Source organism: Sciurus vulgaris (genome assembly GCF_902686455.1).
Source record: "Sciurus vulgaris genome assembly, chromosome: 16".
Lineage (NCBI taxonomy): Eukaryota > Metazoa > Chordata > Mammalia > Rodentia > Sciuridae > Sciurus > Sciurus vulgaris.
In genome coordinates, this window is record NC_136477.1 from 78,028,571 (window position 1) to 78,044,974 (window position 16,404).

Sequence of the window (16,404 nt, forward strand, 5' to 3'; positions counted from 1 at the left end):
TCCCACGGTGCATCTGTCCTCATGTCCTTAAGGAACTGTCAACCACACCCTTCTCTCCTCAGCTTGCTCTCACCCCTCTGATGAGTAGACAGAATTTTCCAGGGGTATGCTTTCTTGTGGGTAAAATTCTATTCCCCTAACTGTTCTCTAGTGGTTTATGAGAAGCACTCAGCAGTGCCAACGCCCCCCGCCCCCTTAGCTCCCTGCTTAGACCTGTCTTCAGTGACCAAGTCTCTCTTTGTTCTAAGGTCCTGCCTGCCATGAAGCTGTGGGTCATAGCAGTTGGATCAGTTAGTGGTTGTCCTATAGCAATACTGCCCAGATTTCCTGTGTTTATTCTTTTTTCTTACTCTAGTATCATGCCTGCCAAACTGGCCTCCTCACCACCTATCCTGATGACAGAGGTGGCCTGCAGCAGGCTGAGGCTTTATGCAAGTATTTCCTTCCTGTGTGTGGACAGAGTAAACCTGAGCGTGACCAGATTGTACTGGGGTCAGGCTGCAAACCTCCTTCTGTGCGCAGCTGTGGTCCTCCTGTAGTCTTTTTTCAGCACAGGCTCTACTAAGTCCATTTGGGAGAAGTCCACCAGCAAAACCAGATGGGCATAGTGATTTGATGGAGCCTCTTCTCCTCCAGGAGTCCCAGGTGAAGTATGGTCACCCTTTCCTGCTTATGGTTGGTCTGGGCAGCAGGGTTTCCTTATAGTGGCTGGTCTGGTGAGGGAGCCAAGGTCAGAGCTATTGTAGAGCTTGGGGCAATAAGTGTGCTGCTGAGATGGTCCATTCATTGCCTGACAGGTGTTTCAGGAAACCAGGACACTAGGGGTGAAGGTAACTTCACTATCATGGCCACTACATCATAGTCACCCACAGGAGCAGGCTATGTTCTTCTGAAATGGAATCCTACAGGTCTGCAGGAGAAAGCAAGAACTTCAACCCAGTCCTGAAAGTTCTTTACATGCTGTTGAGAGGGATTTCTGTCTTTCTTAGGAGAGACACAGGCAGAGATTTATTAGGAAAGGAAAGGCACAGAGGGGGACAAGTGCCTGGCATGAGATGCCGTTTGGGCCTGTGAACTCTCCATGAAAGGAAATCTGTAGATGATGAAGATTGTTGGGGGCGTTTGCCGGCACCCCCCCAACAATACTCTCTCCAAGATGGCACCTGGCATGGTTTCACAATGAGTCTGCAGCACAATGCTAATAAACAGAAAGCACATCTGATTGGCGGTTGATTCCTTTCCTGATCCGTGCTGAGCTCGTGACCAGTGCATGCATCCATCTCCTTAGCCTGGAGCCCATGCATCTTTCACATGAACACTCACGTGCACTTACTCTGATTGGCTTCTGCTTTGCTTCTGCTTATCAGTTTGTTTTACTAAAAATATATATATGAAAGCAAACAAAGAATAAAGGAGAGACCCTTACTACATGTGTGTGTGTGTGTGTGTGTGTGTGTGTGTGTGATTTTATCGCTGCTGGACGATGATAAGTGGTGCTGAAACCCAGGAACTCAGAGGAACAAGGCAGGAGATAAATCAGGTAAAATTATGAAAGAAAAATTCTGGCCAGGTTAAGTTCGCAGGATTTGCGACGAGATAAAGTTTGCAGAATTTGTGATGAGATTTAAATTTGCAGGATTTGCAATGAGATTTAAGTTCGCAGGAGTCTCAATGAGATTTAGGTTCACAGGAGTTGTGATGAGATTTAAGTTCACAGGAGTTGTGACGAGATTTAAGTTCGCAGGAGTTGCGACTAGATAAAGTTCACAGAAATTTGTGACTGAGACTTGTGTTTATTGTAAAGTTAATGTGTGTGCTTTCACTTTTGCTATTGCTATTAAGGTGATTTATTTTTGTGTGCTGATAGATTTACGTAGCTGTATTTTAAAATGGGTACTGAAATGTCATGGGCACAAATGGAGGGGCTTTTGAGGGATCTCCTTAAAGCTAATGGGATGCCCCTAAAAACAAAAACAGCAAGACTCTTTTTAAAAACAGTAGAAGAAATAACATCATGGTTTTTAGATGAAGGGCTGTTAAACATTCCTCAGTGGGATCATTTGGGAGAAGATTTAAAGGTGGCTGATAAGATAAGTCTGTTACCACCGGGAACATTAGCCATCTGGACTTTAATTAGAGGGTGCTTAACAACTCTACAGCTGCACTGTAGAGAGGCCCTTAGAGAAGGGGAGGAGGCTCTGGAGGAATTAAAAGAGAAACAATCCAAGGCATGAGAAAGAGGAACTATAGAGAAAGAAGAAGAATCAGAGAAAGGAGAGGATTCAGATGAGGATGAGGAACTGAGAAAATTAACAAAAAACCTTGCTATCAAGGAATCAATGGGGAAAGATTTAGTAGAAAAAAGAAAAACTCTTACTAAACCCACACCTCATGCTCCCCCGCCTTACAATCCTCAATATTGTGGGCGAATGCCAGTGTGTCATTGTGCAAAAACTGTATCAAATGAATGGGATACTCTGCAACAAGGGACAGTTTTCCCAGTTTTTGAAGACCAAAATACCCATAGATATCATCAACCACTAGATTTTAAAACTATAAAACAACTTAAGGAGGCCGTTATGTCATATGGCCCCCAAGCAGCTTTTACTCTCTCATTGGTAGAATCTGTAGGAGGAATGAATCTTACCCCAGATGATTGGGGCAATGTAGCAAGAGCTCACTGTCAGGAGGACAATACTTAATATGGAAAACAGCATGGCAAGAATATTCCACTGACACTGCCCATCATAATGCTGCGGCAGGTAATCCAGCATGGAATTTAGAAATGATTATGGGAATAGGACAGTTTACAGGACAGCAGGCACAGCTTAATTATGATCCTGCAGTGTATATGCAAATTGCTGCAGCAGCTACTAAAGCATGGAGAATTATTCAAGGAAGTAATGATATACAGGGACAGCTTTCAAAAGTCCTACAAGGAACAAATGAGCCGTATGCTGATTTTGTAGTGCGACTGCTGCCAACAGCAGGTCACATATTTGGGGATGTAGACCAAGCGATGCCTTTAATAAAACAATTGGCCTATGAACACGCTAATAAGTGGTGTAAGGAGGCTATTCACCCCTGGAAAAGTAAGGATTTGAGTACTTACATTAAAGTATGTAGAGATATTAATGAAAATGTTATACAGGGCCAAGTTATGGCAGCAGCCATAACTCAGGGATTACAATCTACATTTAAAGGGGGAGGACCTATGGGGCCTTGCTTTTATTGTAAACAGCGAGGACATTTTAAAAAAGATTGACCCAATTAAGACATCCCAGTCAGCCCCCTATGAGGCAAAAACCCCAACTATGCCCTAGATGTAAAAAAGGTAACCACTGGGCATCTGTGTGTAGATCCATAGTAGATGTAGATGGACATCCCCTTCCCCAACAAGGCCAGACAAAAAACGGAATTTGGGGCCCATCTCCCCGAGGCCCAACACAAATGTACGGGGGTGATTCAACAATTGGCCAGGACTCATTATCCTCTAACAAGCCAAGAAGGGCCACAAAAGGAAGCACAGGATTGAACCTCTGTGCCACTGCCAGAGCAATATTAACTCCTGAGATGGGAGTACAACCTATTCCTACAGATTTAAAGGACCCTCTACCCCTTGAGACAGTGAGAATTCTATTGGGAAGAAGCTCTAGTGCACTTAAAGGACTTATAGTTGTCCCTGGAGTTATTGATCCAGATTTTACAGGAGAAATTAAAGTTCTTGCATCCTTCCCACAAGGAATAATTTCTATAACACCTGGGGATCGCATTGCCCAACTCCTGATTGTCCCCAGATGCCATAATAATTATCCATCTGCCACAACAATTCGTGAAGACGCAGGCCTAGGATCCACTAGGGTCGATTTAGCTTGTCTTACTATGGATCTAAAACAAAGACCTATTATGAATCTGTCAATTAAACATAAAAAATTCTCTGGACTCCTTGATACAGGAGCTGATACCAGTGTTATTACTTTAAAAGATTGGCCAAAGACTGGCCTCTAGATGAAACAGAACAAACATTAAGGGGACTAGGCATTGCTACAAGTCCAAAAAGAAGTAGTGCCCTATTATCATGGAAAAATTCAGAAGACCAACAGGGAACATTTCAACCTTATGTTTTAGAACACCTGTCTGTCAATTTATACGGCAGGGATGTTCTTACACAAATGGAATTAAAACTTATGACAGAAGGTCATTATGGATCTGAAGCTCAGGCTATTATGCTAAAACAAGGACATATATGGGGTAAGGGGCTTGGTCGCCATAATCAGGGAATTATTCAACCCATTAACGTCCAAAGTAATCAAGGTCACAAGGGCCTTGGTTTTTCTTAGGGGCCACTGAATAACAAAATTTAAAATAGCTTGGAAATCTGATTCACCAGTTTGGGCTCCTCAGTGGCCCCTTACCCACGAAAAGCTTAAAGCGGCCCAAGAATTGGTGCAGGAACAATTAGCAGCAGGATACATTAAACCCTCTACCTCTCCATGGAATAGTCCTATTTTTGTTATCAAAAAGAAATCAGGGAAATGGCGACTTCTACATGATCTTAGAGCTATTAATGCTACAATGCAGCCCATGGGTCCAGTTCAATTGGGCCTTCCAGTTCTCACAGCCTTACCTAAGGGCTGGCCTACTTTAATTGTAGATATTAAAGATTGTTTGTTCTCTATTCCATTACATCCTACTGATAGTGAGAAGTTTGCATTTACTCTTCCATCCTTAGACAACCGTGGACCTGATCAACGGTTTGAATGGTAGTATTGCCACAGGGTATGGCTAATAGTCCTACTATGTGTCAGATCTATGTTGATCAAGCTTTAAAACCAATTCAACAATTGTATTCTAAATTAATTATTTATCATTACGTGGATGATATATTGGTATATCATCCTGAAGAAAATGAGTTAAAGAATGTCTATTTTCAGATGGTGAAACAACTTAAATCCTGGGGGTTTATTATTGCTCCAGAAAAAGTACAATTTGGCAATACTCAGGAATTTTGGGGAACTTTGTTAAATAGAACTATAGTTAAACCCCTAAAAACTATCATTAGAATAGAATAGATCATCTAAAAACTTTAAATGACTTTCAAAAACTGTTAGGAGATATAAATTGGATCCGACCTTACCTCCGTCTATCTACTGGGGAGTTACTTCTTCTACTTAATATTCTTCAAGGAGATCCTCATCCAACATCTCCCAGGGTATGTACTCCTGAGGCATACCAAGTTCTTAAGCTAGTACAACAAAAACTTGACCTAGCACAGGTAGACAGGATTGATCCAAAAAATTTGTTACAATTTATTGTTATTCCAGATAGAAAATTACCTACTGGAGTATTCTGGCAAGAAGGGCCTTTATTTTGGATTCATTTAGCTTGCTCCTCTGCTAAAACATTGTTACCTCATCCTGAAGCTGTAGCTCAACTAATATTAAATGCACTAAGATCTTCTATTAATGTATTTGGATTTCATCCAACTACCATTATAACTCCTTATAACAAAAACCAGCTTTCATGGCTTTATAATTCCTCAGATTCATGGACTATTATTAAATGTTCCACCCAAGCTATATTTGATAACCATTTTCCTAAGCATCCCTATCTTCAATTTTGTATCAATAATCATGTTATTTTTCCAAAAGTTACTAGACATCAGCCTATTCCAATGGCTCCTGTGGTATTCACCGATGGCTCAAAGACAGGGACCGGAGCTATTAGTTACCAGAGTAAAGTTCAAATTTTATTTTCCAAGTCGCCTCTGCTCAACATACTGAAATTCTAGTTGTTATCAAGGCTTTTAAATTGTTCTCTGACACCTCAATTAACATATATTCAGACAGTCTTTATGTGGGTCAAGCTCTTTCTAATCTGGAATGTGCAGGACTTATTGCTCTCACCTCTGCCATCTCCGGTCCTTTACAGACTTTACAACAGTTGATATGGGATCGCAGACACCCCTTATTTATTGGACATCTTAGAGCCCATACTAATCTGCCTGGACACTTAACTGAGGGAAATAGTTTAGCAGATACAGCTACTAGAGATATACATATTTTTTCTGCGGTGGAAGCTGCTCAAAAGTTAAATCAACAGTTTCATGTTAATTCCATCACTCTAAAACTCAAGTTCAACATTACTAAAGATGCTGCCCATGCTTTTGTTAAATCTTGTGGCCAGTGTGCAGTCCTCCATCATCCACCCTCTATAGGCGTTAATCCAAAAGGACTTTTACCTAATCATTTATGTCAAATGGATATTACTCATATCCCAGAATTTGATAATCTTAAGTTCATTCATGTGTCTGTGGAAACTCACTCAGGAATTATATTTGCATCTTTCCATAGAGGAGAAAAAACTAGATATGTGATCACCCATTGTCTTCAGGCCTTCTCTAATTGGGGCGTACCTAAACAAATCAAAACTGATAATGGCCCAGCATATACCTCAACTTTTTTGAAACTATTCCTTACAAAATTTGACATCACCCTTACTACAGGAATACCTTATAATCCTCAAGGTCAAGGCATTGTTGAATGTGCCCATCTCACCCTCAAAAATACACTTTATAAACAAAAGGGGGAAATTGGTGACACCTTCTGGTCCCCAAAGGACAAACTTTGTTTCCCTCTTTATTATAAATTTTTCAACCTTGGATAATGAGGGTCGCTCTGCTGCAGAGCGGCATGCTAACCCTGTAAAAAGCAACAGGGCCACCGTAAGATGGAAAGATGTTCTTGATGGACAACGGCATGGCCAGGATTCAGTTCCTTACTGAAGTTGAGGCTCTGTTTGTGTTTTCCCACAGGATAAGCCAACGCCTATCTGGGTTCCTGAAAGACTGGTGCAAGTGATAATGACTATACCAAAACGGAAGAAGTAAGGACAGAAGATGAAAAGACATCAAAGACATGTGCTCATTTTGACCTGCCTCATCAGTATGGTGACTAGTCAACAGTTTTGGGGGCTATTAAAGACATTCCCCTACCCACTCCCTCTAACTAACACTTCCTCAGTGTACCCAGCCATATTTTCTACCAATGATTCAGCAGAATTGCCCTATGTTCCTTATGATAAAACACAAGCAGCTATGAATTGGACGTTTGTCTTTGAGTTATCAGGAACTCTGTGTTTTCAGATTTCTGGTTACTTACATAATCCTTGCATTTACCTAGCTAATTATACTGATGGACACTTAATCAGCAAAGATACTAGAAACCCATCACAAATGCCCTCCTTTTCACAAGGAAAAGGTGTAAGTGATGGATGGGGAGAAGGAACCATGTTACAAGGTATTGCACCAAGATTGGACTATAATAAAACTTGTTATCAAATAATATTTCCTTTTAGATGTGAAGATAGGCCACCTCAATGGCCACCTATTTGGCAGTCCTGTGTAGATTGGTATTATCCAAAGTGCCTCGCCCAGAGATAATTTTCTTACCAAGGACCAGGAACAGAAAAAAATAAATCTTGGCATGGAACTAATTTTACAACAACAAATTATGATACCCTAACTGGTCCCTCTAAGCCTTTTACTTTGTGGACAGTGTGCGGATCATTAGCCTGTTTCAATATTGCCCCCATGGCATTTCTTTTAGGGGACAAGTGAGATACTCCAGTTATTCATATAATTATACTTATTATAGTAATGACAATACAACATGGGAGGATAATGTAAAAGTAAACTGAAATAATCAAAATGGAAAAAATTGTACCTATCCACCTACCCCTATGTGCATGTCCCCACCTTTTATGTTTCTTCTCACATCAAATGTAACCAACTCTTCAACACTAAATTGTTCAGATTATTCTTGTGTTTTAGCGCAATGTTGGAACACATCTACCCATACCCTGGCAGTGATTTTACAACTACCAAGATACCTGCCTGTTCCAATGGATATCAGTTCCCTCTCTGATACTCTCTTAATAGTCAAAAAAGAGAGTTTGGTATAACAGCTGCAATTATTACAGTAATTGCTGCTGCCCTTGCCACTACAGTTCCTACAGCTCATGCTTTAAATACACTCTCTTCTGCTACTTCAGAAGCATTACTTACTCAAGATCAGATAAGTACCCACTTACGTAGAGGAATTCTGTTATTAAACCAAAAGATAGATCTACTCCAAGAACAATAAGATATTGTAGAACAAATCATTTCTATGGGGTGCTCTTATCTTTCTATTGCCCTCTGTATTACTGCAGCTCCTTTTAACAATTTATCTCTTGCTGCTAATATTTCTAAACAGCTATCTTCTCTATTATTGGGTACTTGGACTGATAAATTTGACAATTTAACCACACAATTACAACACCAAATCACCAATTAACTACAATTAATTGCACTAAAGTAGACATCCCAATCCTGGCATTTACTGTTCATACACTATCCAACCAGGTTCTAGGATGGGTCCAACAAAATTGGCTACAGACTGCTATCTTAGGAGTGATATTTTTAATAGCAAGCATTTGGATTTACAACAAAATTAGACAAACCCGCCAATTACAAAGACGTCAAACTACTGTGATTAAACAGGCATTTGCAGCTCTAACTACAGAAAATACCCCCCACATATGGCTTAATATGCTGGATCAGTAGTCAAAGATGGGTAAGATTCACGGGAATGCATACCAACCTAAGACAGGGTCCTGACGCCTGGAAGACAGGATTCCGATGACGGGTAAGGATGCTGTTCGCCATGAACAAGCCAAGACAGACACGATCCCAAGCCATGTAATTAAATAAATAAGGGGGAGATGTTGGGGGCGTTTGCCAGCACCCCCCCCCAACATTACTCTCTCCAAGATGGCGCCTGGCATGGTGCCACAATGAGTCTGCAGCACAATGCTAATAAACAGGAAGCACGTCTGATTGGCAGTTGATTCCTTTCCTGGTCTGTGCTGAGCTCGTGACCAGTGCATGCACCCATCTCCTTAGCCTGGAGCCCATGCATCTTTCACATGAACACTCACGTGCACTTACTCTGATTGGCTTCTGCTTTGCTTCTGCTTATCAGTTTGTTTTACTAAAAAGATATATATGAAAGTGAACAAAGAATAGAGAGACCCTTATTACGTGTGTGTGTGTGTGTGTGTGTGTGTGTGTGTGTGTGTGTGTGTATGTGTGTTCATCACTGCTGGACGACGATAGAAGATGAGGAGCAGACCTGGTAGGTCAGACCAGTTTATCCATTAGAGGGGTTGTGGGGTACAGTTTGGGGTGGCATCTTTTTTCCCTCCAGGGCCAGTGCTTGATGCTTTCTATTGGATTAGAAGCTCCTGGTCTGTACCAACATCTGTGTCCTTGGACAGTTTCTCTCTAGGCTTCTTGTGCTCACTCTGCAAACATTTTCTCTAAATCAAATGAGTTTCTATGCCTCTATTCTCTCTTCCTGCCAACAGTGCCACAGTCACAAAAAAGCGCCCAAATGGAGATTTCACAAAATCAGTTCAAAATGATTCTATATAGACTAGAAAGAGAGGCCCCAAATGGGCACAAGGAGAGACCCAAGGGAAATTAACAGGGAAGAGGGAGGGCTGTGTGCTCATTGGGAAGGATATTCTAGGGTCAGACTTTGGGATCAGAGTCACAAAATTCATCTTACCTTATCAGAAGGTGATGTAATCATCACTATCTATGAGGGTCAGAAAGTCCAGAGACAAAACTGAAATTTGAAGCTACAGTGATGATCTTTAACTGTCCCTCATCCTGGGCCAGAAGCCCTGGGCTAGGCTTTTGGAACTGTATCCAGTGACTGCAGGAGAGAACTCTAGTTCCACCACCTGGACAAATTCTGTCCTTGGCCCAGGACAGAGTGGGATCCTGGGTTTCTCATAGCAGCCCCAAATCAGACATTTCTAAACCCAGGGAAAACGTGGTCAGAAATAGAACTGGAGCCAGGCTTTTCAGACCTCTGACTGCAGACAGTGGAGGCAGAGGTCATTAGGCCCAAGGAACTTTACACTGGGGGACACAGTCCTGAAGACTTCACACCCTCTCTAAGTCCTTAGTAGGAAAAAGAGCTGGGCCTGCTTCTACCCCAGGCCATTATGACATCACAAACTTTATGGGAGTTAAGGAGAGAGGATGGGAAGGGCCCCACACTCTGCTGGACACTGTTCCCAGACTACCATATGGAGAGGACACTAGGGAGCAGAGGAGATGGGGAAGATCCCATGAGGTCACAAATCAGCACGAAGGTCACATCAGATGAGGAGACAACTGGAGAAGACTGAGTGCTACATTTATGTGAGTACTAGGGACATAAACTCTTTTGTTAGTCAGGTTTCCAGACCAGCAGTTCTTTCTCCTGTGCCCTGTCTTTGAGCACTCCTAACCTAGGGGTTCTTAGTCTTCTCTTGTTACTGTGTTTAAACTCCTCTCACAAACCATTGTTCAGGATCTCCTGTGTCCTCTGGGACAGGAAACCTGTTTCACCAGTGTTCAGGCATTTCAGTTTTCTGTCCTTAATCTCCATTCCTAACCATTGCTCATGGCATTCTGTGTCATGTGGTTGAGCACAACCTCTCCTACTGATGCTCAGTCCCCTCTGGTTTTGTGGGTCCATACCCTTCATCTCCCAGTGCTCACTCTCCAATGAGCCCCAGGCAAACTAATTCCCTTAGTGAGCTCTCTGGATGAACCCCTTCTCTCCTAATGTTAGTACACCATCTCGGGCCTTATCTGCATGTCCAGGACAACAGGAGTGTGGAAATGTGGAGAGATGTGGATACTTGCTTTTTCCGAGAACTCAATAGCTCTTTGGTGCTGCCATGCAGACAGGCTCCTCATCAATCTTCATTAATGCCTGAAAATTCTAGGCAATTTTAATGAATGACAATTCCCACAACACTGAAGACCTCTTTCCACCATTCATAATCCACAATTCTCACACTGTTGTTCAAGTGGCTGAGTGCTTATGAGTGATGCAGCATTGACAGTATTTCTGTCATCTATCTGAGAAGTGGATGGAAAGCATATATTGAAGTATTTTCAGGATCTTCTCTGATATGTTAGTGGTTCAAGATCTTCTCTGATATGATACTGGCTGCTCTCTTTTGACACAAGTAAAGTCTTCCTAGGACATCTGGGTCAGGCAAAATGCACACCTTCAAGGGACAGTGTGAAGTGTGACCAAGGATAATTTCTCATCATCACAGATGACTTCAGATCTTTTACATTGCACCATTTCTACCTTCCCTCAAAATACTGAGACATTGGCCTGAAGGACACTTTTGAAAAGGCTCTCAAAACTCTGACACCTGTAGGAGAGAAATTTTCTCACAAATGATTTCTGTCTCCTATGGATCCTGTGGTCTAGGAATTTGCTTCAGTCTTCTCTAGGTTCTGCACTAAAACTATTTGCAACCACCATTTTTCAGTGCCCCTCTCCCACCAGTGCTCCATCTTCTCTATGTCCTACCCTAAGTCTCACATCTCCCACCATTGCACAGGGTCCTGAGCCTTTGTGTGAGCACCCCTCTCCCACCAGTGCTCAGTCCCCTCTGGGTTTATGAGTGCACTATCTTCAATACCTGTGCTCCCTCCCCAATGAGACTTAGGCAACCTGTTTCCTTACTGAAAATATGGGTGAGCCCCTTTCCTGGTAATGTCAGTACAGCATGTCCAGTCTTATCTGGGTGTCCAGTACAAAATCACTATGGAAAATTGCAGAGATGTGGATACTTACTTTTTCCACTTTTTTACTTACTTTGGAACTGCCATGCAGAGAGACTCCTCAACAATGCCTGAAAAATCAAGGACAATTTTAAAGGATATCAATTCATACAGCACTCAGGACATAATTACACTATGAATCCTCTACGATTTCCTCACAATTTCTCCAGTGGCTGAGTTTTTATGAAGCATGCCCAGGCTATTTGACATGTTTCAGAACAGTGAATGTAAACCATATAATTAAGTGTATTTAAAGTCATCTCTCCTATATTTCTGGCTTCTCTTTGGAGAAGAGAGGAAACCTCATAGGACCTCTGGATCAGACTCAATGTATTCCTTCAAAGGACAGTGTGAATTATGGCCACAGATAATTTTCCATCATGTTGCAGGAGTTCTTCAGGTTTTGAAACATCACCACTGTCCCACCACACCTGAAGTAACAGAACTTTTCTCCTGAAAGGGTACAAGTGTTGTGATTCATTTTGATGAGAAATCCTCATCCAACACAGTTAGTCTCCTCTGGCTCCTACCTCATCTAACTTTTCTTAGGCTTCTGTGTGTTCTGCCCTAAATCTCCACTCCAAAACCATTGCTCAGGGTCGTCTGTGTCTTCTAAGTGAGCATACCTCTTCCAAGAGTGTTCTGTCTTCTCTGGTTCCTACCCTACATCTCCCCTCACCTATCATGACTCAGGGTACTCTGAATACTGAGGATGAGTGCCCTCAACCACTAGTGCTCAGACTCCACTGGCTCTCCTTGATGATAACACCTCTCCTAACATTGCACATAATTCTTCATTTGAGATACCAAGTTCTTCTAACTTGTCCTTACTCATTCTCCGCTGGGTTCTTTTAGTGTGGTTCCCTAACCTGAGAGTTCTCAGTCTTCTCTCTGTCCTTTTTCAGGTACCCCAAGGAAATCCTTATTCAGACTCCTCTGAGTCCTGTGGGTAAGCTCCCCTCTCTGACAGTGCTCAGTCTTGCTGGGTCTTGTCCTTAATCTTCCTTCTGACACCAATGCTGAGTGTCTTCTGTGTCCTGTGGATGAGTACCTAATTACCACCAGTGCTCATTCCCCTCTGGGTATTGTGGGTGGACACACTTCACCTGCAAGTGCTCCATTTCCAATGAGACCTAAGCTACTTAGTGAAATCTTTGGGTGAGCTCCCTTCCTTCTAATGTCTGTACACCATCTCTGGCCTTACCTGCATATCCAGGCCATAGTATCTGTGGAAACTTGGAGAAATGTGGTTACTTCCTCCTTCCAATATGCTCTAGGATTTTGGTGACTCCATGCAGACAGGATTCTTGGTAAACCTTGAAAACACAAGATAAATTTTATGGATGTCAATTCCAATAGCAATGAGGACCTCATTCCACAAACTCTGCACCTTTGCTCAAGGGGCTGAGCTTTGATGAGTGATATAACATGTCCGGTATTTCTAAAATTCCTCTGAGCAGTGTATGGAAATAATAAATTTTAGTATTTTCAGGATCTTCTCAGATTGGTCACTGGCTGCTCTCTTTAAACAAGTCATGAAACTTCTAGGAATGCAGAATCAGGTACAATGTACACATTCAAATGACAGTGTAAAATTTAGTCATGGACAACTGTCCATCATATGGGAGACTTCTTCATGAAATAGAATTATTCACACCATACCTGAGGTCAGTCACTTTAGTCCAATGGATACTATTGGAAAGGTTAAAAAAAATCTGAGACCTATATGTGAGAAGTCATCTCCCAAAAGAGCTATATCTCCTATGGATCCTGGAGTCAAGGACTTCTCATCTATATTTGCTCTGTCTTCTCTGTGTTCTGCCCTAAATCTCCTCTTAATCATCATTGCTCAGGGTTTTCTGAGTCCTCTGGTTCAGCACCACTCTCCCACCAGTGCTCAGTGTTCTCTGAGTCCTGCACTAAAACTCTCCACATCTACTTTGCTCAGGATACTTTGTGTCCTGTGTGGGATCTTCCTCATCCACTAGTGCTCTGATTCCACTGGAACCCCTTGGTGATAGACCCTCTCCTAACATGGCACAGCCTTCTCTGTTTAAGTTGGTATATTTATCTGACCTGATCTTACTCAGCCTCCTTTAGGTCCTGTGGGTGAATGTCCTTCAGCTAAAATGCTCAGGGTCCTTTGTTTTGTTCTCAGTTCACTAAACATTCTGTGCTCATTTCTTTCTGGGTCCTTTTGGTGAGTTCCCCTTAGCTTACATTCCTCAATCTTCTCTCTGTCCTCTTTCAGGTTCCCCAATGCAATACTTGCTCAGACTAAACTGGTCCTGTGGATGAGTGCCCCTCACCAGACCATGCTCAGTCTTCTTTGTGTACTGTCCTTAATGTCCCTTTATATCCATTGCTCATAGTCATCTCAGTCCTGTGGTTATTGCCCATCACACACAGGTGCTCAGTTTTCCATGAATATTGATTTGGAGTAACCCTTATCCTCTAGGACCCTGTCCGCTATGTGTCCTCTGGGATTGAGCCTAATCCAGGAGCAATCAGTATACTCTGGGACCTCTAGGTGATCGCCCTCATGCAGCAGTGGTCATTATCCTCTGAACCATATGCTATGTTCCCCTAGTCAATCTTTTCTTAGCCTCATTTGTGTCCTGTGTGTGAGCATATATAGTCTAAGTGCTCAGCCTTCTTTGGGTTCTGTCTCAACCTCACCTACTCTACTATTGCTCAGGGTTTTCTGAGTCCTGTGATGAGTGCCTGTCATGCACAGTTGCTAATTTTCCCTGAATACTATTACCATGCACCATCTACACTTCTGTTCTCAGTCTTATATTCATTCTCTTGTCCACCATTACTCAGACTCCTCTGGGTCCTCTGCATTTGAACACTTCACCCACCATTGCTCAGTCTCCTCTGCATCTATGGGTGAGTGCACTCTACCTTAGAGTTCAGCCTTCTCCCTGTCCTGTGCACAGTTATAATTTTTCTTTATTGCAAATGGTCCATGAATATTACCACTAATGAATATGACCATCTCTCAGTGTTACTTTAAGGAAATATGGTGTCTGCCTCCAGTTCCCTAGGAACCATCTGTCTTTGTGGGTGATGGGAGTCTTTCTCGTCTTGCCATTCCCTGGTTGAGTTGGTTGGGGGAATCGTTCTGGGCTCCTGTTGAAGTTCAGTGCTGCATCCTCCACGCATGGTGCAGAAGTACTTCTGAACTCATGCTGGCCTTCACGACCCAGCTTGTAGGACTTCATGTGGATGTTGACTGCCCTGAATGAACTGTTGTGTCCTCTCACTTAGTGGGTAACCTGAGTCTGCTGACACGCTTTTTGAAGGGCATATTTTCTATCAGTGCCAGAGCTGCCTGTGCTGAGTTTCAGAAGCCCTTAGGCAGAGATTTCCTGAACCCACTCCTGGGCCTCCCTCAGCACAGGCTGCCTCCTTCCCAGAGCCCTCCCTGGAAAAGGCAGGGAGCAGGGGCTTAGTCCTCCTCCCAGGACCTCTTGTGGTCCTTTCAGTTCTCTGATTTATGCTGATGAGAGTCACTGTCCTATTCATGGTCTGCCTCCTCATTCACCTGGACTCTTTCCCAGATTGTTCAGCTGCTCTCTGCAAAATGAGTTCACTGTGAGTTCTTCTGAATGGTTAGTTCCAGAGTTTTGGGGTTATTCCCATCTTGTTCTGCTCTGTACCCAGTTGCAGGAGAAGAATTGAGGAAAGCTACAGAAGAACAGGCTGAGCAATATATGGGGAATATTTGTGAGTGGGCTGGGTGGAGGCCCTGCTTAGGTCCTGGGCCTCTCCCTGTGATACTCATGCCCCATCACCATTATGGGATTTCAGATGCCCCCAGGGGTACTCACCTGCACCTACTTGGGTTACCAGTTGATGTCAGTCACTAGGCTCGCTGAGAGCAGTTGTGAGTTCTTTATTAACTTCTCTGGTGCAGAGGATATGTGATCTGTGCTTCACTATTAATCTTAAGACACCATCTCTTGATGGTGAATACAACAGATCAAGTGGTTCTCACAATCCTGCTTCCCTGTTGCCTGAACTCCTGAGTCTATAGTCAGCTGAAGGTGACCATGAACACACCAGGGACGAGGTCAGGTTCCTAGGAATTGTTCACTGCTTTCTATTCACAGGGACTTCCCACAGGCACTCACTGACTGACAGGTGAGTACAGTTCTGCCAAGAATGTTGGTGAATAATGTCATTTATAAGTAACAAACCAAATCCAAGGAACATTTGTTATCCTTGGCTCCTTTTTGCAGGAAAAGTGGATGTTCCTGGTAGAATGAATGCTAGATTTGAATGCAGGAAACAAGTCCCATACATTTCTGTAGCTCTTAATGATGGAATGGCTATATAGATTATTATTCCTGCATTATTAGCCTTTGCTTCTATGCTGTATTAAATCGACACAATGCACCAAACACACCAGACCAGAACAGGCAGGGACTGCTGATTTCTGTGTTGTAGATGTCTCATGAGACCTAGGCTGTTCATGGCCAGAAAGGGACGTGAAAGAGAGCAGTGCCATGTTTGCTTGTGAACATGATTCAAGTGAGTCCTGATTAGGGATGATAGAAAGACTGGATGCCTGTGAATGTGACTCAGATGAGTCTTCACCATGGGTGACAGCAAGACTAGATTTCTGTGAATGTGATTCAGAAGAGTCCAGATCTTTGATGATAGCAAGACTTTTATTTTTAAATATAACTTAGGTGAGTCCTGAGCAGATTTCA